The sequence below is a fragment of the Thunnus albacares genome, chromosome 5, assembly GCF_914725855.1.
Source record: "Thunnus albacares chromosome 5, fThuAlb1.1, whole genome shotgun sequence".
Taxonomy (NCBI): Eukaryota; Metazoa; Chordata; class Actinopteri; order Scombriformes; family Scombridae; genus Thunnus; species Thunnus albacares.
The window spans coordinates 20,758,267-20,782,769 of record NC_058110.1 but is presented as its reverse complement, the minus strand read 5'-3'; the positions used below and the strand labels follow the sequence as shown (position 1 = coordinate 20,782,769).

The 24,503-nt window shown below is 42.9% G+C and overlaps 1 long non-coding RNA gene across 19 annotated transcripts in view; it reads right to left on the bottom strand.

The window, feature by feature from the left end:
- Positions 1-24,503, bottom strand: part of LOC122982521 — a 262,088-nt gene that overhangs the window by 84,187 nt on the left and 153,398 nt on the right. Inside the window, exons 5-6 of one of the 19 annotated variants that reach the window (XR_006403467.1) lie at positions 3,925-3,999; positions 162-277 (exon numbers count right to left, since the gene is read on the bottom strand). The exons of the other annotated variants lie outside the window; for them this stretch is intronic. This is a non-coding gene — a long non-coding RNA (uncharacterized LOC122982521). The remainder of the gene's footprint in view (positions 1-161; positions 278-3,924; positions 4,000-24,503) is intronic. 19 annotated transcript variants of the gene reach the window in all.

The window sequence follows — 24,503 nt, the reverse complement described above, 5'->3', positions numbered from 1 at the left end:
AAGTCATGTAAAGAAATGTAGACAAGTTGTTTTAGGGACTCTTGATCCTCTAAATGGGCCATAATGAGGGGGTCAAAATGTTTTACTAGCAGGCTCCAGGAACGAACGCCTCAGCGGTTCCACAACCTCGAGGGCTTCGGCTTATTCTGCTCCTCACTTACTGTCATTCACTCGGCTCCTTCCCCGTTGGCTTATAAATACGTTAATTACATCAGGACACATGATGATCTGGCCCGCATGACCTCACAGCTGGTAGACAAACAGAGATGTAGTGCTTCTGGAAAAGAGAGAAAACGCTTTGAAATATAGTTATCTAGTATATAATAGTATATAGTATATCCATTTTAACCCTTAACTTTTATTGGATTTGCACTTCATCAGCGTGGGGTTATAATACAACCAGTTCTCCACCAAACTAAAATCTGTGAAGGGTGTCTGTGTATCTTTGCAAGACTGGGGCCTAGTTCTTGTGCAGCTGAGCGTAAGTAAATATTAACAGAACAAGACTAGAGACACACAGATGTATGAAATGTCAGTGCAGTTACTGTGAGAGTGTAAGAAACAAGAGCGGACAGGGAGATGGGTGATGGGAGAAGGTGAGGAATACTGAGAAAGAGAGAGGAATGATGGTTGACAAACAGGAGAGATATTGTTAGAAAGAGAAAAGATTACAAGTGAGCTATAGCTCCTTTCCTCTCATTTCAACCAGGACCTTTCTTGCTGTAAATCGACAGTGCTGCCTTTCCTGAGAGCAAATAAAAAAAAAAAAAGCACATAAAAAAAAAGTGACAATGGAGAGCAGAGAAATATAATGGCAGAACGTGATGGAGTAGGGTAGAGTGGGCACTTTTATGAAGGTACTCTGTAGCTCTGCAGCTTTGTATGTGTGTATGTGTGTGTGTGTGTGTGTGTGTGTGTGTGCATTTGTACGAGCGTGTACACAGGGAGAAAGTCTACGTCGAGTCTGGCAGTCTCCGCTTTAATCCCTGAGAGAGTGAAGTGGACGTGGAGTGGAGAGGTTCTTGTGACGAGTTCCCCGATGGAGGGCTTCAGAGTTTAAGAGCACGCAGGAAGCAGAGATGATGCAGACAGGAAATGCAGACAGACAGTGGGTATGCAAAGTGTGTTTAGAGGAGACAGACCCCTGTGTGGCAATAACAAAGTCATGGGTCAGTAACACAACTAATGAGAGGTCACACAGGATGTCTGCGATCAAGAGGCAAAGACCTGAAATCCAAAAGCTCTTGAGTGGCTGATGCACATTGACTTAAATCTTAAAAGCCTGTTTAGCAGTTAAGTTAAAGTGAAATTAATGTTTGGTAGAGCTGTGACAATTAGTTGATTGACAAAAAATTAATTGGCAATTATTTATTTTTTTTATTTTTTAAGGAAAAATGCCAAAAATTAGTTGGTTGCAGCTTCTCAAATGTGAAGATTTTGAAACTGAATATCTTTGGACTATTGATCAGGTAAGACAAGACATTTAAAGATGTCACGTTTTCTGACATTTCATAGACTAAATGATTAACTCATTAACAGAAAAAATAACCAACTGAATCAATACTTGCAGCCTTAGTGACAAGTGCAGGTGGTTTGATTATTTCTGAATGCTTTTCCAAGGTCCTAAACACCCCGGGACATTTCTTAAACATTCAGATTGAATTTGAACGGTCACACCGGGCCAGAGTGTCGTGAGATTAGCACATGCCAGAGGAGGTGGTGTGTATGTCTGTGTGTGTGTGTGTGTAGGTAAGCGTGATTGTCTCTGCACTGGCTGCCATTTAGTAGGACAGAATTAAGTGTGAGGATGTCTGTCCGGTACCAAAGCATGACATCAGCCAGTTGGCAGAGGAGGTGTCGGAGCAGGTGCTATATGGGAACGAGGGAGGGATGGAGACATGCGGGGAGGGGGTGGAATTGGGGAAGGACAGGGAGAGGATGGAGAGAGGATGGAGGTGTGGGACAGCAGAGCAGAGGGTGGTGCAGGAGGATGGGGCTTGAGCCAAGATGAGTGTCCAAGTGAAGCTATTTATAGCTCTCCATCATGGGCCATTCTACCAAGCCCTGATCACCACCAGTATTATCCCTCTATTTCCCCTCTGCTCATATTCAGCTCATATCCAGGAAGAGCCAGACATTTACCTCTGAATCATGTCATTTCGGTCTATTCTTGGCATGGGCGTAGACTTGGGTATGGACGGTAGGGACATGTCTCTACCAATGTCAAGGTGATGCTGAATTGTCCCTACCAACATTTTACCAATATAGAACCATCTTGCTATTTTTACTCCACATAATGTTAACGGACCTCTGCAGAGTTGCCAGGTTTGTGTGTTTTCTGCAAAAAGTAGGTTATTATGTTAAAGAGTGAAAAGATGGGTGGGGGATACTCGACTTGATTATCTGGCAACCCTCAACTTCAAACTGTGTGTTACGCATTGTTGACTAGCAGCAGCCTGACAGCAGCAGCAGTAGTGGAGTCGGTGAACGGTGGAGAATCTGAAGCGGTTAGTATTTACAGTTTCAACGTTTCAAAACTCATAGAATTGAAAACAACTTCACTGGACAAAACAATTTCAGGCATTACTGTGGGTGAAAATGCCTCTCAAAGCAAATTCAGGTCCTTTTTTAAAGAAGGACCAAAGTGTCAATGATGGCTGAGCTTAGCTAATAAAATTGTTCTGTATTTAATCCAAACATTAATCTTCTTTTAAATTAGTGGGAGGAATATTAACTATTTAATGCCATCCCTCCCTTTTCAAAGAGTGGATCGAGAGCAGAGTTATTATTGCATATGTCATTAAGACATGAACATTATTTATAATCTAAATTAGCCAGCTTATCCAACTGATTTGTTTGTGACTATCAGCCATCATTTTATCCTGAGAATCCTGCATCAGCAGCAGCCTGAGCAGCACAGAGACACACAGACAGGTGAGCTGCAGCCTCTCAGGTGAGCTCTGATGTCACAGAGACACACTGGTTTAGCCAGTGACATTTCACATTTTCCACCATTTGTGTCAAAAACCCGACAGATGATACTTCTATCATAATGCTTTTCTTTCTTTAAGATGTCACACTTTCTATAAAATGTATTTACTGCTATTTTCTGATAATAATCCAGACAATTATAGACATCTTTAAAGTGGGAATAGACAACTTCTTTGCTTTAACTTATCATTATGAAGTAAATGTTAAATAATAAATGCTTTCACTGTTCAATTCTGTTTGCCAACAGATACGATCTCCTGGGAAAATGAAGGCTGGATTTACCGCACAAAGGAAGTGTGTCAACCAATGCGCAATCAAAAGAGGAAGAGGATAGCGCTTTTGTTTTCCCCGGTAGCTATCGGTAGTTATATCTCATAATAATTTGTTGCCAATCTCTTTCTACCGTCTCATAGCTATATGATAAATGTGCAATATTACACAGGCAAATCTGATGACACACTACGTATATATGCGTATGCTACATTTTAGTTGCATTGAGTGTAATGCTTTCTTCCCGTTAGCTATGGTAGCTAACGGGAAGAAAGCCCTCTAGAAATCAGTTAGCTAAGCTATCAGCTCTACAGTCACAGAATACTGGATCAATATCCAGTCAGGCTGGCTCTCAGGCTGAATGGACAGAAAATATGTTATCACCATCTCCATTGCACGGTTTCTTTCATTTTGTAAAAACATAAACGTGCTACCAACCCAGTTCGCTTTTCCCAACACATAACTTAAGAATTTCTGTCTGCTTTCATGTCTCCATTATAGACTAAATGAATGAACACCCTGACACCAACCCCTGCTGTAGTTACTTGTTTGTGTGAAGCAATAACATTACTCAGGCTAAGTTATTACTATTAAATGCACATCAATACAATAGCTTTTGCCTGTTCCCAAATTCAATATAAAATTGTGAGAATTTCAAGTTACCTCTTCAGTGAACGTGCTTCTTTCTTCTCTCTTACTTCCAAAGTGGTGTTAATCATTTCTTCATGGAGCTACGGTCTGAGGACAATGGAAAGCAATCCGGTTGGCTTTGTGACAGCAGCACAAACAATAGTACCACTTGGAAACGCTAGAGGGTGAAGGTGAAAAGGTGTCTGTTTCCACCTTAAGTCAACTTTGTCTTTTTCTTAACAGATATACTTAAAACAGTTGAGAATCAAACATTAAAAGAGAACAGCCAAGTGAACCAACAGTACCATTTACAGTGTAGACATTGTTTTGACCTGTGCCTGACTTGAGACAGCCGTACAAGAGGTCCATTACTGTCCATTGCTCCAGAGGGGTTGTCATGGAAACGACACAAGACCCTGGTCCAGGGAGTCCAGCCATCTGGTGGACATCAGCCCTATCCAAACAAACTAGCTACCGTTTAGCAAAAGGTCCAGAATGAGGCCTGCCTGGTCCAACACACCAAATAAATACATGTCTCTCTCCAAAGACAAATAGTTGAGGGGATGGACAAAAAAAAGAGGGATGGCATGCACCCTACTTAAAATTGCATGCTGAAGGGACCAAGGATAATATTACTCATGGCCTTATCATCAGATTGTCTGTATCCAGTGTTACGGCACCCAAAACTTGGGCTCGCAACCAGAAACACAAATCCACAACTCAAAAACATCCCCATAAATCACACAATGATGTCAGTGACAGATAATCTGGAGTTAAACAAAGTTACTGCCCATGCATGGATCTGCAACTAGACCTTATCCAGACCCTCTGCCACAGCAGCCCGCAGCAGAATGGCATTGTGTTGAGTTGTAATGTCTCTGGGCCACGTGTTACAATATAATAGTGTCTTTGTCTTCCACTTATCTGGCTGCAGCTCAGGCTGCGGAGCAGAGTGTTTCAACAGCTACTGTCTAACTATCAGACCTAAGGACACAATCTAGCGCTGTGTGAAGGCTTATTGTCAACCACTCTGCACGGACAAAATAATCATCTGAGCCCTGACAGATAAGTAGATTTTTTACACGCCCACACAGAGGCCTTTATAGGAAGCTGAAGCTGGCTGAGGTTAGGTGCTTTTCTTTCTTTGCATGCATTAAAAAAAGATAGACACAGCCAGACATGCAAACATGTTTGCTGTATACGAAACACATAGAACACACCCACAAGACCATGCATATGACACTGTTTGCACACATGCAAAACACTATCATAGTTTTAGTAAAGTCACACACACATGCATACAAATATCCTTGAATAAATACACAAATACAGCTCTGACCAAGTGACCAGACCCTGTACTGTATGGTGTGAGCGCCTATTTAGGAAATGTCCTTGGCTTTTTGGTTGTTTTCACGGTGAATCCCAAAGTCCACCCACACAGGCAAGCCCTGCAGAGACCTTCTGTTCCTCAACCCAGGACACACACACATACGCACACACACACAAAACACACACTCACACATACAGAGAGAGAGAGAGAGAGAGAGAGAGAGATAGAGAGAGAGAGAGAGGGAGAGAAAGAGAGAGAGAGAGTCACAGAGAAAAAAAAAACAATAGAGAATCTAACAATGTTTTTCTATTGTGACTGGTGTTCTCTTTGGCTGGTCAGAGCTCACTTACACAACAAAGATTTTTATTTGTCATTTCATGGTGTGCTCAAAGTTTGACATTTATTATGCGCTGAATAACTGACTAAATAATGTGCAGATGGTGACCTCTGTAAAAGGAGAATGCCAATTCAGAATAACATGAAATCTCATTGCTTGATTCAAAAACATAGAAAAACACACATACTGTACAGTATTTGTTTTTCTAACTTTGGACTTTATTTGACTCAGGTTTATACTCAATGAAATGAGGGTGAAAAGGAGTTAAATTAGATTCAATAGCACACACTGAAACCAGCTAAAACAGTTGGGCCTGTGTGTTTTATGGAGCCAACAGAGAGTGGAGTACATATGGATGCCTCACATTATGGCACATAGCACTATAATGTGGTGTGGTAATGGCCGTGAAACCACATGTCACTGTGGATGTGAGAGAGACTCCAGAACAGAGGCAAGGCCCGGAGCCAGACCAGTGCTGCAGTTCACCTTCAACCGCTCTCTATCTCTGTTTTGCTCCGTCTGTTAATGTCATCTGTCTTTTTCTTCTTCTTCTTCATCTCTAGCTCTTGCTTTCTTATTCCACTCTGTATCTCTCATCACCTTTCAAATATCCCATGTTTCTTTCTTGTGCTCTCTCTGTGTCCTCCTTATTTTTCCAGACTTCTCTACTTTGACCTGAGGGTTGCTGCCTCTGCAAGAATGTCCTGCACGGGCCAAGTCAATATTGTGGTTATTCTTTGAAAGAGTCTATTTCATGCCACTCTATAACATCAAATCAAGGTTAAACCAATGACAATCCTGGAGGTTAAACTTGTGCTTATATTTTTTGATTTCATTATGCATCAAATCAGTTTTGCTTCAGTGAAACGTCCCTGTAAGAGTCCTTTAAATGCTTTTTAATAGCCTCCTTCATATGTTACTCTCTTATATGAAGCAGCCTGTAAAAGCACACTCCATTGGAAGAACAACTTGGCTCACATTCAGTCAACATGTTGGTTTAATGCGACTGGCTTCAGACTGTAAAAGGTGATAAGCTCTTAGTATGTCCTCTCCCTTTGTCAATTTATGTCACCCATGTTATCCCCCCTGCAGCCAGGCTGACAGCACATGTGACTCACCTTTGCTCACCTTCGTTCAGTGCCATACAGTGTGGTTATTACACAAAGTGAAGGTGTTTCTCCCGGTGATCCGGAACGCGCAGACTCATGTTTGCCTCCCTGTGCAAGTGGCGTGGCAAAGTCCAGGGAGGCTATTGACAGTGGACTTTGGAGAGTGGGGAGAGATGAAGGCATGCTGCGCCAACACACATACACACACACACACACACACACACACACAAACCCAAACCCACACTTGGATCACAGGCTGGTATTGCCTCTGGCTATTGCGGGGTAATAAAGTGATCCAGGGAAAATGCAGGAGGAAATGACAGGGATATAACCATGTGCGTCTTACAGCTGCTACTCTAATCAGATGTATGCTCTCACTACATTTAACTCGGGTCTTGTTTGAATGAAATTCCACTTTTACAGTATAGCCATCTAAGAGGGGTTTAATGTACACATGTGTTGTCAGTGGTTAGATGTATTTATCAGTACTTCGTGTCAAACAGGGCTGTTGTGGGTTATCGACCCCTGGGTGGGCTATTGCTGTTTCTCCACCTTATGCCACTGTGGTTTACCTCTCTGGAAACTTCAGCGTTGCAGCTGGCACAAAATGGCAACCAGATGCAAGATGCTGGCAAAGGTGAAAGTTGGCCACAGAGGAACCTCTTATGTGGAAGGTTCCTTGAAAGCTCTTAAGAAGCCACATGATGTTTAATCGTTGCTAATAATCAACATCAGTACAGACTCCTCGTGTCGTTTTTTGTTTTTTTTATGTCATGGTAGAGACGCAGAAAGAACCGATCGACTGTGATCAGAACAGACGCAAATTTTTTTGGAAGACACACACTCACTGTATTCATCCTTGCAGCCCAAACCACAGTTTCATTATGAGTCTAGACGAGACCTCCAGTGTTTCTGCTACCGACTCCTTCCTGGAGTCTGTACTCACCTCAGTGGCCACATCACGACACCTCAGTTATCCTTCAACGCTCACAAACATATAGCACAAAATCACTAAGACATACAGAGACATATGCACGCAGACACAGACGCAGTGAACGGCAGGATATTATACACACACGTGCTAACACACACACTACTTATCTAGAGATCATCTGCAGTGAGACAGATGTTATTATAGATCCCTCCCAGACGTGATGTCACTCAGCTCATAAGAGCCGTTTTTAAATCTGACTGACGCTGAGGCTCGTGACGTAGAACTTTTTCTTTATCTAGATAGAGCTGTCATCTCTTCATCTAAATGAAAGACTGTTTTGAATAAGGTTCAATGTCCACTCACGTCTGTTGATGTTAGACATCAGGGTGAGTGTGAGCCTACTGTATTTGTTTTTGTGTCTAACTGCGAAATACATATTCTCCAGAAGTAGCTACAGTAAGAGTCTCCTCATGGAGAGGCAATGGAGCTGGATAATTATGGGTTGTGTGAGTGTGTGTATGTGCGGTTTGGGGTAGAGGACTGGGGAAAAAAAGGAAAAAAAAATGTAATTTTTACAGTGAATTCCAGCTTGATAACCAGAACCAGCTGGCTTTTGTCTCTTAAACACACACACACACACACAAACACAAACACACAAACACACATACACGTTCAATGGGTGCAAACGATACCAACATCATCGTTGTCTACTTTTGCTCAAGAACTCTGTATACTGTATAAATAAATATATGTCCACAAATATATAAATGCACACAAACACAATTAATAACATTCACTATTGCACAATTATTTGCAATAATGGCTATTGCATAATAATAACACACTTATTAAGCATTTTGTAACTCTAAAAGAGTCTAATTTTTACTTTTGGTGGAACAGTACTGATTCAATTCCTATTCACACACTGTCCAGTTTACTTTGTTAATTGAAACATGAATAAAATACTTAATATTCATACAGTACAGCAATCTGCTTTGTGGAGAATGTTAAACTGCAAAATATGACAAACCACCAGTCACACTTTTTGCTGATTATTGGCCACTTCAGACATTTTACCATTTCCTCTTGTGTGTTTATCTGAATCATCCTAGTCATCTCAGATGAGCAAAGTCACTGGACAACACACACAAACAACAGCGGTTATCGGTAACATTAGATAAAAAACACATGAGAGTGACTCGTGTGTACACTTAGTGTAAATGGAGGATAAACTACTGGTGTATCTCCCACTTTGCTTTATCAATATCACAATAGGTTTCAGCCCTATGCACTTCAACCTCCAACATGCACAGAGACTGCTCGGCAGTTGACATCTCTACTAAACTGCCTCCCTGACCCCAGTTGCCCCAGGCAACCCCTTGTTGTTGCAGTGTTTAAAAAGATGTGAAGAGCAGAGTCTCCCACCAGGATAACTCTGAGAGTGAACACAGATTAAAGTCTGCTAGTCTCAGAATGGGAGCCCTTAAGGCTACACGGAGGAGAGCAAATGCGCATGCATGCATATGTATGTATATATGTGTGTGTGTGTGTGTGTGTGTGTGTGTGTGTGATTTCTGTGATTTTTGTGTCTGTACACACATGTGTTTGCATGCAGATGTTGCACCTCCATGTGTGTGCACGCCAACTTCTACCTTACATTGCCAATGTGTAAGGCCTTTAATTTTGAATGGAGACAAATGCTGCGCAGGCCCATATTGAGGCAATGAAAAGAACCATTTCTCTCTACCTACAGATCAATGGGTTCCCATTCAATTAGAAAGTCTGAAACCATTAGCACCCGGCTAATGACTCCATTCTGGGGAGTTGGGGAGCTTTGGCCTCGGGGTAGGTGGGTGGTGGGTGGGGGAGCCAGAAAAAGCATCCAGGCGGGGTGGGGGATTTCTTTAACTGCATTCATTATGAGTGCATTACACTTCTTTAGTGTCTTATCAGGCAAGTAGTACTCTTTCTAGATAGCATATTGCAGCAGGGTGTTGAATGCTTTGTCCCTCTGGTCTTGTTTCAGCAAATGCTAAAGCTGTGCACCACCTATTACTTTGGAACGGTTTCCATTTTCCACTTTGATTATTCACCTTCTATTTGTTTCTTGTTACATTAATTGTTTCTAATAACTCTTGAATTGCTTAGTTCACCAGCCCACCTTTCTCAAAATCAACTTGGTGTCACTCCGAGATGTGTGAGGGGGTTAACCTCAGGTCCTCCTACTATAACTGTAATGATGACAGCTATTCATTAGTGTATGATGGAGGGAACGCTTTTGGGTGAATTCAGACACCTCCCCACTCCCAGATTTTCTCCCCCGCTTTCTACATAGTCATGTAACGATCATTCATTTCTCTCAACTTGTCAAATGTGCAGTCTAAAATACTGATCCACACTTCCAGTGACTAAAATAGCGTTTGGCCTAGACACACAGAGAGAGAGAGAGAGAGAAAGAGAGACAGACGTGTAATAAGAAGGAAAAGAAGAAAGAAATGAAAAAGAAAGAAGCAGGCAGTAGTAAGAAGAAAGCAGGCATGCAGCCAGGCAGACAGAAAAATGGGTGTATATAAGAGAGTTTACAGGTAGGAACCATGTGGCTACAGGCAGAGGTAGGACGCCATGGTCAGAGTCCATATCCTGTGTCTTAATAATGCGTGCCGCGGCCTCGGGGGAAAGGCAGCTTTAATGGGGAGGCAGTCTGCCACTGGTAAACACATGCTGGAGCTCAGTGAAAACACTGCTGGCAAGGAATTAGGTCATTTGTGATAAGCATGAAAGCAGCATTGCCTTGAAATCATTTTTGGCTGCATGTGTGTGTATGCGTTATGTGGAAACTCTCCTCCACTAAACATTTGTTTAGCTTGACATTAGTTTACCTCAACAGCCTGTTAGCTTAGACGTATCTAAATCAAATCCTTTTTATGTTTATTGCAGGGAAACTGAAATCACTTCAGTTTCAGGAGTAATTTATGGCAATCTATTGAATTACATTCAATAGAAGAGTAAAAAAAAAAAACAAATTTCCTACTAACACTAAGGCAACCAGTTACTCATGCTGCAGATTTGGACCTTGAATCCAGTGTAAAGGAAATAATGATATTACATTTCACAGCAGCATTTGTGCACAGTGAATGAGCCTTGACATCAGCCGCATGAGGTAAGGAGTTGGCCTGGTTCAGAGGTAGCTGAGGTTAAATGGAAAAGCAGTGGATGTGTCATTACACTGAAAAAACATTTGTCATGATTCTGGTCACTCTGTAGTGAAGATCAAGTGTTAACATAATTACTTCTCCAGATTTCAGAGAGACTCATCATTACTAGAAGTAGAGGAGTGTTTGATGGATGGTACATAAGTCGAGTCGAGAGGAGAGGAGAGGAGAGGAGAGAAAAGAAGAGGAGAGGAAAGGAGAGGAGAGGAGAGAAGAGGAGAGGAGAGGAGAGGAGAGGAGAGGAGAGGAGAGGAGAGGAGAGGTATTACTCCTTGTGCCATGCGGTCCACCAATTGCTTCCCGTTTGATTGCTCTGGTCTGGCTTGTCTGGAAGAGCTGGGAGAAAAGATCTGGCCAATCCAAATTTGACTAGCTGAGCCTGCTCTACTTTCCTCCAGGGACTGCCAATGGGGTGATGTGGTGTAGGGAGATGGGGGAGAGGAGTTGGAGGGGTTCACAAGGGGCAGTGGGAGGGAGGAGAGGCTAGGTGTGGAAGGTTGCAGTGGGGGACGGAGGGGGTGTGTGCACGATTCTCTCCCTAAGAAGTGCTAACTTGGACAGTGGGAGGAATTTTCTGTGGTTTATCCAACGAGAGCTGCTCCATCTGTATAAACTGGATCCTGCCAAAATGTAGGCTCTCTCCACACACACACACACACACACACACACACACACACACACACACACACACGCACACATACACACACAAAGACACACAAACCAAAGGCTGCCAGAATGTCGACTCCCTCTGTCCAAAGAGGAGCAGAGAAACTTAACTCCCTCATTACTCGCTCAGATAACTAGTGCTATGATGCTTAGATAAAAAGTTACAAGACACACACATTAGCACACACAGATCAGAGCAGAAATCACACACGTATGTGCTTGCGTGTACACAAGCACACACGCACACACAGTCCATTGAGAAGGTGAGTCCCGAGGCTTTCCTGGCTGCAGAGTACTTAAAAGAATTGTTTTCGCCTGTTCTGCTGACCTGCTCTAATGACAGTGGTGTGGAGACAGGGGTTATGTAAGTGTGAGCTGCAATCACACTCCACGCAATTTAGACGTGACTCAGCTGGCCCCACGCCTGTTTGCAGGAGTGTGTATATATGTGTGTGTGTGTGTGTGTGTGAGTATGTGTAGGTGTGTGTTAGAAGGAGAGAGAGAGAAAGACAGAGAGAGAGAGAGAGAGAGAGTAAAAGGCTGAGTGAGTGTATGTAGAAGAAAAAGAGAGTGGTCAGAGTCTGTAAAATAGAGAGAAAGAATGTTTGAAGAGGTAAAGAGAGTGTGTTTTTGTTTGTGTGTGTGTCCATGTCGAGGGGTCGGTGTTACAGCACATCTGTTAGTGACCTTACAGGATACGCCTCTTTAATCAATTTGCTACTAATACAGTAAGACGACACACTGAGATTACATACACATGTTCCTACCTGCTTTTTAATATACATTTCTTCATGGTTGTTCGGGTTAGATCCACTAGAAGTGAATGGATATTCAAGTGTGTGTGTGTGTGTTTAAGTGTGACACACAGTGGCCCCTTAGTTTCCCAGCAGGGCTTGTGGCAGAGGACTGACATCTTTCCACAGGATATGAGAACTGTGTGATCATCCATCTGAGCTTGGAGCTAAGGGAAAAACATACACTCTACAGCGCCTCCTTTCGGGCCTCAATCTGCATTACTCTCTCTCTAACACACACACACACACACACACAAACACACACACACACACACACACACACACACTCTCTCTCTCGCTTCGATTGCTCGTGTCTCTTTAAAACTTTGCTCTTCTTTTGCCAAGGGGGCAGGGTTGTACTCCGTGAGTCACTGGGCTGTCCCTGGCACAGACAGACACATGCACATTAATGCACGCACACACACACACACACACCACACACTTGAAGCTCTCCATGTTTATGAGTGGAGCTGGCCCTATGCCCAGCCTTAGGGCTGCACAGCTCCAGCACTGTATCACTTAACCCTTCAGGAGCTCATACTGTTCCAATTTAACCCCAAACAGGAGCATCAGCTCAGTATGTCAAAACTTGACTGTTCAGGTCAAGCCTCTCACAGTCTATTATCCAAATGTCTGCAAGTAAATGCCACATGCAATCAATCCCACAAAGGCCACAGCTGACAAACTACTTTTCAAAAGAGCTGTTCCTTTAACATTCAGTACAGTTGGCTGTTTAACTCTTTAGGAGGTCTCCCCGAGCAGTAACAGTGCTACTGCTAAACTCAACAATAGAGAAATAGGTTTTCTATGACTGGTGATGAGATTTATGTGACCACAATCACAATTCTGCTCTTTAACCTGTTGTTGCTTCACATGACCCTGAAGACGCTTCATAAGGTGGACGTGCTGAACCGGTTTCCTCAATGGCTCGTTCTTGATGCCCAGTGACACCAGCAACCTCTGAACCTTGAACTTGTCCGACTGTATTCAGGTCTTCAGCATTGTGCTGACATATTAATACTTCTTTATCTTTACCATCCCCTCTCTTTTGGTCTCTCTTCCACCCACACACTTGTCTCTGCGCATATCTCTGTTTTGTGAGCGTGCAGGACAGTCAATATTTGAGGTATGATGTCAGCGTATGCACCACTTGCACACTCCTAGCTGGTGAACAAATAGAAGAATCCTGCCGTTTGAGTACACAAAGAAACACACATTGGTCATCAGCAAGTAATGACCATAGAGTAGCCTGCAATATGACACAGACAGCACAGCCATAGAAGGAATGTAAGGCCATTGAGAGCTGGTGTAAAGTGTGTTAAGTATGATGGGTGCAGTGACAGATGGTTTGACCTTATATGCAGCAGTTGTGGGATCAGACTGTGAAAGACGTTGCACCTCCTTCTCCTCTCTGCTCCCTGTGAGATAGATCCCCACGGTGCGATAGCTGCTTCAATAACCATGTCAGCTCCGAGGCAAGGCTATTGCCCTCCCACCTTTACCAGAGGGTAACCTCTGGAGTAATCCCTGGAGGGTCCAGGCTAATAATAGTATATGGATATGATCCTATATAAATGATAGTCAAACACAAAATTAAACGGCAGTCAAATGTATGTTAAACTCTTGATGCTTATGTTTGCTGTGATTAGTATAGGGGGGGAGTGGAAGTGAGTTTTGGGCAACGTTTGAACTCTTAACAGTTGGCAACACCTGAACATACAGCGGTAGAGTCAAAGAAACATACAGTACACATACACAGAAGAGGGCATGTGTACACACATAGTGAGTAAGTATGGCTGCTGAGGAGTGTTCTGTAATTCTAGTGTGTGTTAATGACTCTCCCAGGCACACTGGAGAAGACGTTAAAAACTCTGGCTGTGATTTAGTGTGCAGCGATGCAAGCTGGGACACGACCCAGAGATTCACACTGTGGCACAGACATGCATATAGTCACACATGCACACACACACACACACACACACACCAAAACACTAAGGAAGAAATTTAACAATGAAAGAGGGAAGTTGACGCTAAGATGAAACATGTTTTCATGTTAGTCTAAATTACAAAGCTATATTTTATAAACTAGATAAATAATTAAATCTTCATTGTCAGTCTTTGCATTTGCATGTTCAGTGCAGTTTTATGGCCAGTTCTATGTTATTGTATTTGAATTAAACACTATAAAATATATTCAAATTCTCTTTATACAGGCCATTGACTGGCATTATAGTCACACATCAATCATGGGCCAAGTCACTTAGCAGCCATTAAACTGTAACAATGTTTGTGTTTATTCAGCTTGGCTCTGACTGAAAGCAAAAACATACGTCCTCATTTACCCACCGCAATCTCATTACGGCCATACAAACAAGTCATTTTTAATTCACCAATTACAGTTGAGAAAAGGAAGAAGGAATCTGCTTGACGATCACAAGTTTGCGGCCGGTGACGGCTGCACAGTGGATCATCACGCTGTCACATTGGACAACTTGCGGTCTTCAAAATGTCTTTTCATGAACTGAAAGTAAAACAAAGAGCTCTAACCACTGCAACACAATGAGAGGGTGGGTTATGTTTCAAAGCAAGCTCTTGTATACTTTTGCTTTGCCCAGAGCCAGACACCTGCCCTGGGTTGGCTCTGTAAACTCGGGCCCCCTTCATACACAGGCCTCAACCTAAGTCACCTGTATTTACCTTGGATCTGCTGAACGTCTACAGCACAGTGGTGTGATTTGTACGCTAGAATATACAGCGGTGTGGATTGCGACATGAGTTGGGTAATATCACCTCTGGTCGGGTTAAGAAAAGATTGGTGGAAGACTGATGAAGTTTGTTTTGGAGAAATCCACTCCCCTCCTTCAGAAAGGTTTGTTAAGTCCTGTTCCCACAGAGTACAGCTCCATGCCCTACTTCTGTCCTCCACCAAGAATAACATGTACCTGGACAACACTGACCATTTAGACAGCTGCAGGGAGGGTGAGGAGGAGGGGTGGGGGGGTGGGGGGGATGGGAGTAAAGGCTGAGGTACAAAAAAAGAGAGATGGACGATTGAAGGTAATAATGTGGCACGCAATGAGAGAAAGAAAAGGGGAGAAAGAGGAATCAGGGATTGATGGGAAGAGAGAAAACGAGAAGGAGGAACCCATAAAGTTAGAGTGAATGAAAGAGACAGAGAGATATGCCCCTATCCTTTTAAAAGTTAGTTGAATCTCCGGAGGTTTAATTGAATTTGAAATGAGTCGGGAGGCAGAAAGTTAGCAGAAGCTGTGGAAGGCTTAGCGCTGGAGATGAAGAGCCAGTGAATGACAGGAGAGAAGACAGAAGAAGAGAAGACTCCATAACAGCAGCATACAGAGAAGTCCTGCGCGAGGAAAAGGTTTGGCCACACACAGGTAAATTGATCTCACGGGACAGTGAGTAATAGTGGAGTAAAAGCTAAAAAGGAAGGTATGGATTGGAAACACTGAGGAAGGAACAGAAAAACTGAACAAAGCGTGAAGACGGGGAGAAATTAGTCCAGGAAGAAAAGGAAAAGTAAGGAGTCATACAGGCAGAGGCAGAGAAAAAGGGACAAGCAGTGATGTTGGAGAGAAGCGGACAGAAGCAGAGCTTCGGAAGAAATAGAGAAAGAGGTTTCGGGTGGGCCCGGGCTGAGGGTTGTGAGGTGCAGGGCTCTCTCCAGAGCAAACAGAGGCTAACAGAGGGGCTGTTTGTCTGGGTCAGAGTGGGCCAGGGGAGGGGACAGCAACACTGGGATGTGAAATGTGACAGATCTATTTTAGGGTTCCAGCACAGGAGCCCTTCCCCAGCTCAAGACCAGGTGTCAGGGTCAGGGGTCAAGGGTAGGACAGCAGAATCTAAAGCACCATTTGAAGTGGATTAGTTTCACTGGAGGAAGGTCTGTAATTTAATTTTTATGTGCTATGTGCCTTCCTTGTCCAATGCCAGGGAACAATTCAAGCGAAGAAAAGGAGCTTTGTGATGTCCTGTAAATTATTACTCACAGCCTTAATGGTAATGGTCTACTATCTATCTACCATAAATGTGGAGATGTGGACTCAAACTGTGTTGCTTCCATCAAAAGACTAAAAGAAAACATACTGGATAATACAAACCTACATTTGGTTTCTCTTCATCTGTTTTCTTTTGCTCTTAGGTTGTATTTTCAAAGAACATTTCCTCCATATCCTCCTTAAACACACCACAACATCAGTTTGTCACTCACCACAACACCACGATTGTCACTCTTTCCTCGTTTCTCATTATTCCCGTTTTTAACTGTTTTCAGTTGCTTTTCTACAGAAAAACCACATTTACTTCCTCTCCGACTCATCTGTTACTCTTGAAATGATCTAAATGTTTGGGAAGTTAATACCAGTGTAAGTGCATGTTAACTGCTGGTAGTTAATTTCAAAATGTTTCTCGTAAGTTATCAGATGTGATTTTGATTCTGCGGTTTGCAAAAAGTTGCTTTCACATCTAAATCTGTAAACCTAACATCGGGCTCCCTTCCTACTTCTTGTCCTTCTTATTCTTCCATCCTAGTTGCTGCTCTTTCCCATACATCCCCCGTAATCATCCCACCTACACCACTTCCATTTCACCCCCACTTTCATATCTCATGTGCATCTTTGAAACAAACCCATTCTGCAATTGTGAAGCCACCCGCCACTTGCCTCCACCCCCCACCTGCACAGTGGTCTGGGCCTATCAGGATCCAGGCAGAGGGCTGATTATGCAGGCAGCTGTCAGCCTTCTCAGGTGAGGCCCCCCAGGCGACAGTTCAACTGCTTCAGACTGAGGCTGTGCCACCGAGCCTGACAGTAGCACGAACAACACAGAGAAAAGAATGCTAATGGATCAAATCAGATGAGTGCTGAGATGAGAGGAGGGAGTGCAGAGGAGAAGAAGAGGGCGCTGGCAGGCACTCCTGATCAGCTGTCATTCAGACAAGGCCTTGTGTGTGTGCGATAGCGTGTATTTGTTGTGCGTGTTTGAGCGAGAAGCACTGGCCGCCCAGGATTACGCCCCCAGTTACTGACATGTTTTCCCTCTACGGTGCCTTGAAGTTTGAGAGATGAAGGAAGGGTGTGAACAGAGGGAGGGAGGGGCTGGCAAAAGCGATAGATGGATGGATGTGTGAGGCTATATACAGTACACTGCTCTGTTTCTTTCTTCTTCCACCTCGCATGCCTTTTCCCATCTTCCATCTACCCGGCGTAACTCCACCTCTCTCTTTGACTATACGTCTGCCTCGGAGCCATACCTTACTGCAGAAAAGGCAACATATCAAAACTTAACGGCGTTTCCCTTTTCTGAATAATGCTGAGTTCAATATTATTTTGTTTTGAACTTCACTTCTGCGCTTGCTTCTTCTCTCCTCCAGGGCAACCCCTTCATGAGGAGAGACGAGATTCTTTAGCGCCATCACTTACGGGCAGTCAAACAGCCTCCTGTGTGGTGGGAACTCCTGATTGAAACATAGCAAGCTGTAGACTTCAGTTCCCCCTTTTTCCGTTCGTTGATACGGCTCGTCTCTGAATGTCTGATTCCATTCGCCTCCACAGGACTACAGACACAAAGTTAAAGCCTACATGTGCATGTGTTCATGCAATGAATGAATAATGTATTCTGACAGCAGAGGCAGATGGATATATGATCACCAGCTAAAGAGGATTTCTGTGACACTGAACCAGGAAGTGCTTGTCAAGTCATGTTACAACTCCCGGTGATGAACTCACTGTAGATCTATTTCAGCGTCGCCTCGATCGTCAGCCACAATCAGGATACAGGAAAGTGTAAAGTTTCAACTGTGCACAAAATTACCTAAAATAGCGAGCTGCCATTTTCCCCAAATATGAACTTAAATGCTTTCCAACACAAAAAGCTTGACGTGCCCTACCCTAGAACTCCATCTCCCCCTCACCCCTGCCCTCACCCCCGTCCCCGGCAGATGGCTTTAATTAATATAGACATGACAACAAGATTCCCTGCGATTAATACACACAGCAGTTATGGATTTAAGTGCTAGGGATTCCAGATAATATGATTAACAGCAGTTGGAGTGGGGGGCATCTGGTAGATGATATGAAATGGAGGAGGGCTGGAACGATTGAGAAATAAGTGTGTGTGTATCGCATGCAATTTTGTGTATGTGAGTGTGTGCCTGTCTGTCAGAGAGATGGATAGTATAAGAATGCTGAGGGCCTAACGTCATGCGATCTTAATGGGGAGGGTTTTTTTATCCACTTGTTATTGTGTAGCCAGCTGTCCTTTGTGCCATAACACAGACTACGTGTTTGGCAAACACACAATGGATGGAGCTGCATGGAATTTCACCATGTGTGTGCATCATCATTTGCTGTAATATTAATCTGTGGCAAAAACTTGTGACTTCATCTAAAAAAACAATTTGCTGTTCCTGATGAGGAAATGAATACTTTGCATGACTCGAGCAGTATTTTAAGATACCTCAAGATGTTTAATATAAAGACAACTGTTCATTATTTGCATAATAAATGCAAAGCAACTTGCCACCTGTTTCTGGAAGGAGGAGCCTATATGTCTTTAAGCTGTCATAAATAATGACAGGCAGATGCAAACATGTACATCTAGGTTGACGCCTCAGTCCTGTTTCTATAGTCACTGCTAGAACTCTTTTCATTTGACTCTCAGCTGTTGGCCAATTCCAGGAGACAACACGAAATACAAAGAAAAAAAGTACATGTTACTGTGTATGAAGCTGATTTGAGGAAGTTGAGAATCTATTTTGATGGTTCCTCTTTGGAGAAAGTCTTCCCTCTTTCTTCTGAATCTATGCTTATTTTTTTTTTGTCTACATTCAGCCCTTTAGCTTTATTTTTTTTCCACACATGTTGCCTATATGAAGACACTAAGCTGGACAAACTAAAGCCATATGGTGCACAGTGAAGTCCTCTGCCCTAACCTTCTGTCTCTTGTTTACTCCAATGGCTACATAGCTGATATTTGTATTTGTTGGTATTTAGAAATGTGTCATCATGAAGAAGACAAGCTCAAACAAACACGACAGATTACACAACTGCTCCTCTCTGGGTTAGCGGTGAAGGGTTATTATGTCAATCTCTGGCGTGTTCCAACTGTATGGAGTGTGTCTCCACACTCAAGAGGACTGACCAGTTCAGCTCCCTGCAGATAAACTCAACAGAACCCAAAAGGCATGATGACGATTGGAAGATTGTCTGTGCTTGTTTGTGTGTGTGTTAAGATTTCAAAACTATTTCATTGCAAACATCTAAAATTGATAATGACAGTCTAGCAAATTAAAAAGAGGTTACTGACTGTGTGACTGCTTCTGTACAGTTAAAGTGTGAAGTGAAACTATGACCCCTCCTTCAAGATACTGTAAGACAATCAGAAATATCCTCAGGATTTAGGTTTTGATTAAGTTTTGTATTTTTCCCATTGAAGTTTGGCTTTTTTTTCCTTTTCTTGTGAAACTTGCCCTCAAACTGTCTTGTCTTCTCCAACTTTCGCTAGTGATTTCCTAAATTTCCTAGAATAACCCTCGACAAAACTCTAGAGAATGTGCCTGAACTTTGCTGCACTTCAGCTGTGGGTTTGACAGTTGTGGGTGAAGTGAGAAACAGTAATAGTCAAAGAGATAGCATTGTAATAGCAAAAAAGTTAGCATTGCAGGGCATGGAAACTTCAGAGTTGTGCAGATTATGAAAAATTCCTCCTATTGGCTGGGGTGTAATCAAACAAGGAAAGGGTAATTAATAATAATTCTTAATGTGGCCCAACTATGAAGTTTATATTTTTTAGTGATTAAGTACTAGCCACTTGTATGAAGTATAAAATAAATTCATGCATGTTTCCATCTCATCTGATACCATATCCATCTGAATTTAAATGAAACCCTTAATAGTTTATTAATTTAGTTTATTTGTTGAGTAAGACGGTTGAGCTGAAGCCCAGCTCATAAAAACATCAAGTTACCAAGGTGCTCCTTGATAAAATTACGCTGGAACATATACAGTACATAATTGGAAAGTGAACTCAGGCTCAGTAGCACGATTTCCAACCCTTTCCGGCAAACATAAACATCATTTGGGTAAAAAAATGTAAACTTTTATTCATTGTTTATTCCTCTGAGGCACAATGTTCAGCAGGAGAGCAGCAGGCACTCCAGTCTTAATGTTAAAGGGGAATTCCACTGATTTTACGAATCAAACTCTGTTTACAGGGGTTGAGGAGTAACACTGCATATGTGAAAAAAAGTTGTATAAAGACTTTTGTGGCTCCAGAGGGAGCTGTGCGAAGTCTGATAAACTGCCTTATTATAGGTGATGTCACTTGAGGAAAATTGGTTGGTGCTGAAGACTATAAGTTTAAAAATGAAAAAAATCTGTGGGGGTAGATTTTGAAAGAAGTGAGGTTACCAAAACTCTGCAGCCCACTCCTCGTCTCTGCTTGAGGCTAACGGCTCAAGGCTACATTAGCTGCTACAAGCATAGCACACCTGAATCTGTACAGTTGAATGAGTCCAGTTGAGTTGCATTATGGGTTATGTAGGCAGCAGTTTTTTTTTTTAATGGGAGACAATTAAAAGGATGATATCTCTAATTCTGATGCATCAATTTTGATCCTTTTTTTAAACTTTCCACTGCAAGTCCATTGAAGTTATAGGAGTGTATGGGTAAATCCATTGAGCACTCTTCTAAACCCCAACTGACCAACATTAATTGCTGTGTTTAGTCGCAGAGAGGTGCACAACCTTGCAGTCAGTGGAAACTATATTTGCCACTTAGTTGCTAGTCAACATGATGAGCCCCCCTTTTTTTCCCTCCCTCGCTTTCCTCTCCCAAGCTTTCCCTTTGCAGACACAGACACGGTAAAGAGAGTGAGGGAGAGTAATTTGACAAAGAAAGGGTAGAAGTTGGCACTGAAAGTGAATCAAGGGAGCAAAAGCAAACAGAGGAAGGAAGGAGTGGGAAGGGGGGAGGGAGAAAGTGGAGGAGGGAAGTTGGCGGGGGAGGGACGGGGAATGGGAGAGGGGATGAGGAGGTGAAGCGGTAAGCAGAGCGCCGACGAAAACTCCAATAAAAACAGAGTGTCAAATGTAACACGTTTGTGCAGAGCGGGGACTGCTTATAATGATCCACTTCCACTTCTTGACCACGAGCGACTGGACACTCTGGTTCACGACCCCAAGCAGAGTCGTACAAAGGCAGAAAGAGATCACAGAACAATAATCAAAAAGGATCAACTGTCACTGAAATATTACTAACCTTGTCTTGTCAAAGCAACATATCAGCAACGAGGGACGCTTACTGATACAACAAGAAAGCTGACCTACTGTCACATATGTCTGCACAGACTCACACACACAACCCACATACACTGCCCACAAGTACATCAATGCACATCCAGGGTCATGTTAACTGCAGCCGCTGGGACAGAAGTGCAAGACAACCATCTCTGCTTCCTGTTTTTCTGGAAATGAAACTATGTCAAAGGCAATAATGCTGGCAGTATGAAATACTGGCAGTTAGAAACTGATCCCTAAAGCTCATACAAATCCAAATCCGTGCACACACATAAAGACACACATACGGTGCAAACTCACACACCACATTGAAAATAGGGGCAGGACACATCGGGGGTTCTCCTAACCGAGCTTCAGCATCCTGGATACGATCAGACATTTGATGACTGGCAGTGAATACAAACAGGACATGCAAATAACGATTTTATCTATGAAACTTTCCCTCTCTAAAACTGCTACTGATCGCTACTGGAAAATTTAGCAACAGCTTGGCATCATTCACAGTAGCCTCCAGCACAGGCAGCAGCGGGGCTGTAACTGAGAGAGTTTAAAATGGACTCGACGGACCTTGTTTGAGAACACAGCACTCCAGAGTCCCGAACTTGAACAATGTAGCTGGAGTTAGGTTTTGCACTCTGGAGAGAAACAATGAGGAGTGACAGAAAGAACGTGGCAGTGAAATATGGAAAGAAGGGAGCTTGAGAGAGAACTTGAGAGAAAAAAAAAGATGTCAAAGAAAAATAAGTTATATGGAAGAATACAGAGTTAATTCTGCAAAGAAATCAAGCATGCATATATAGTTGAAATATATAGATGAAATATTGCTTCATTCACCCTGATTAATGGGTCTTATGCATCTTTCCAACACACTTAAAAATCAAGCTGGCAAAGCCTTTTCGCATGGCTGGAGGTTATAAAGATGCTGTGTGTGTGTTGTTAGGTGTGTTTGTGTGTGTGTGAGGGGGAGTCGGGTCTTATGTCTGTTACTGACCTCTAACCTTAAACCTTACTCATGACTCAGGTGCAGGCAGATGTGCACAAGCAGAAGATGTGTTGCTATGGACATCTGTTTGTTTTTACACACACACACACACACACACACACACACACACACACACAGTCACCACTTTTGCATTCCAACTTGTACACCCAATGACCCACCCACAATAACTACTACCAACATACACAAACACATAAACGCTTACATGCATGCTTACATGAGTCAAAACTGCACACGCAGAACTCAACATGTAGCTAATTACAACATATTCTGCCTGTTGCTATTTTTCTATCCTTTACATGCTGTACTTGTCTGGCAGAAATGTTGAGTTAGATGTTATTTCAAGTGATGTTTCCCATAAGCCCTCACATGAACATCACCAGCCACCACTCAATTGTAAGACCCCCGTGGGGCTCACTCAGTTTTAGCCCCTGGTAGCCCTTAGCTCATTGACCCCTACACGTATCCCTTGGCCCCCATAGGCAGTGAGGGATTGTACAGGAGACAGGGTCTGAGTGGGGAGAGAAAGAGAGAGAGGGGGGGAAGGGGGGTCAGCAGCAATAGAGAGGAGCACTTCTTCAGGAAAAGCATTAAAGAGGCAGGTATTGATTTGGGATTTTAAATGTTTTTCGCAGTGATATATCCAATTAGCCTCTGAACCCTCTATGGGTGTATAGCAGGCTCCCCTGAGGCTGAGGAGAGGGCCACTATTACACTTTTCCTCAGGCTCCCTCGAATGATAAGAAATAGATAATACCTGTTAGAGTCCAGGCTCATAACGGCTTCGGGAGGCATGTCGAAGGATTAAATCTAGTTGTAGGAATACTGGTGCGAAACGAAACCTTTTTCCACACAGGTCTGTGGCTCTTTTTGACTCGCATCTGTTTTTATCATGCTCTCCTCCTTCTGCTGTGGGTGACATGGTGACTTGTTCATGCAGTGCGGACAGCTCCTGGATATTGGTAAGCTTTAATTCTCTCTGCACATTCATGTCTCCCTCCTCCTCCTATTCCTCCGCCTCCTCCTTCCCCCGCTCAATCGATGGTAAGTTATTTAGCAGATAAAAGAGTTGGATCAATCCAGCAGCACATATCAGAGTGCCAGCAACTTGTGTATATTATCTGGCGTGTGTGTGTATGTGTGACAGAGAGAAAGAGTGAGGTTGTGCGTGTCTGTGGCAATGGCCTGAGCATATGTGTCCTCGTCTATACCCGGATATCTGAGTATGTGTGTTTGTAGTATTTATACTGTAGCCTAAAAAAAAAAACCAGTGTGTCTGTTCATGTGTGTGTGCTTGATCATGTGTGTATATCACTGCAACTATGTCAAAACCATAGTGAAAGAGATACTGAGAGGAAATGGAGAGAGTGTGTCCTTGGCTGTTGAACGATAGTCACCTTTTTTTTTCTTTGTGCATGTACAGACTACCTGCTGGATTGTCTGCCTATTGTAAATATTTAATTTGATTCCATTTGTCATTAGGTGTCTGAATCGAGGCAATTCAACTGAATATGTGAAAATGGCTCAAACCCATGTAGGAATACGCCTCCCACTTATAGACAGGCAAAGTGCTGCTTATAATAGAAGAGCAATGTAAGAGGGAGAGCAAATGAGCTGGAGTTTGTGTTAGAAAAGTGGAGAGCACAAAGCCACGCAAAAGTGGGGCAAGAAAGAGGGGAATGATCTTGAAGAGGGGGAGCGAGGGACAAGATGTCAATTTGAATGTTATGAAAGCAAGAAAGAAAATGTTATTTTATGCCAAAGCTGAAATTGCTTTGAATACTGTGATAACTCATAGCAAATGCAGATCTGTCAGGGGAGAAGCAGAGCCACTGTGCTGAATACAAACAGGAGAAAAAAGATTTTTAGGTCTGGTGAGTGCAAGACAACGTTAAAAAGGTCAAAGGGGAAACTGTA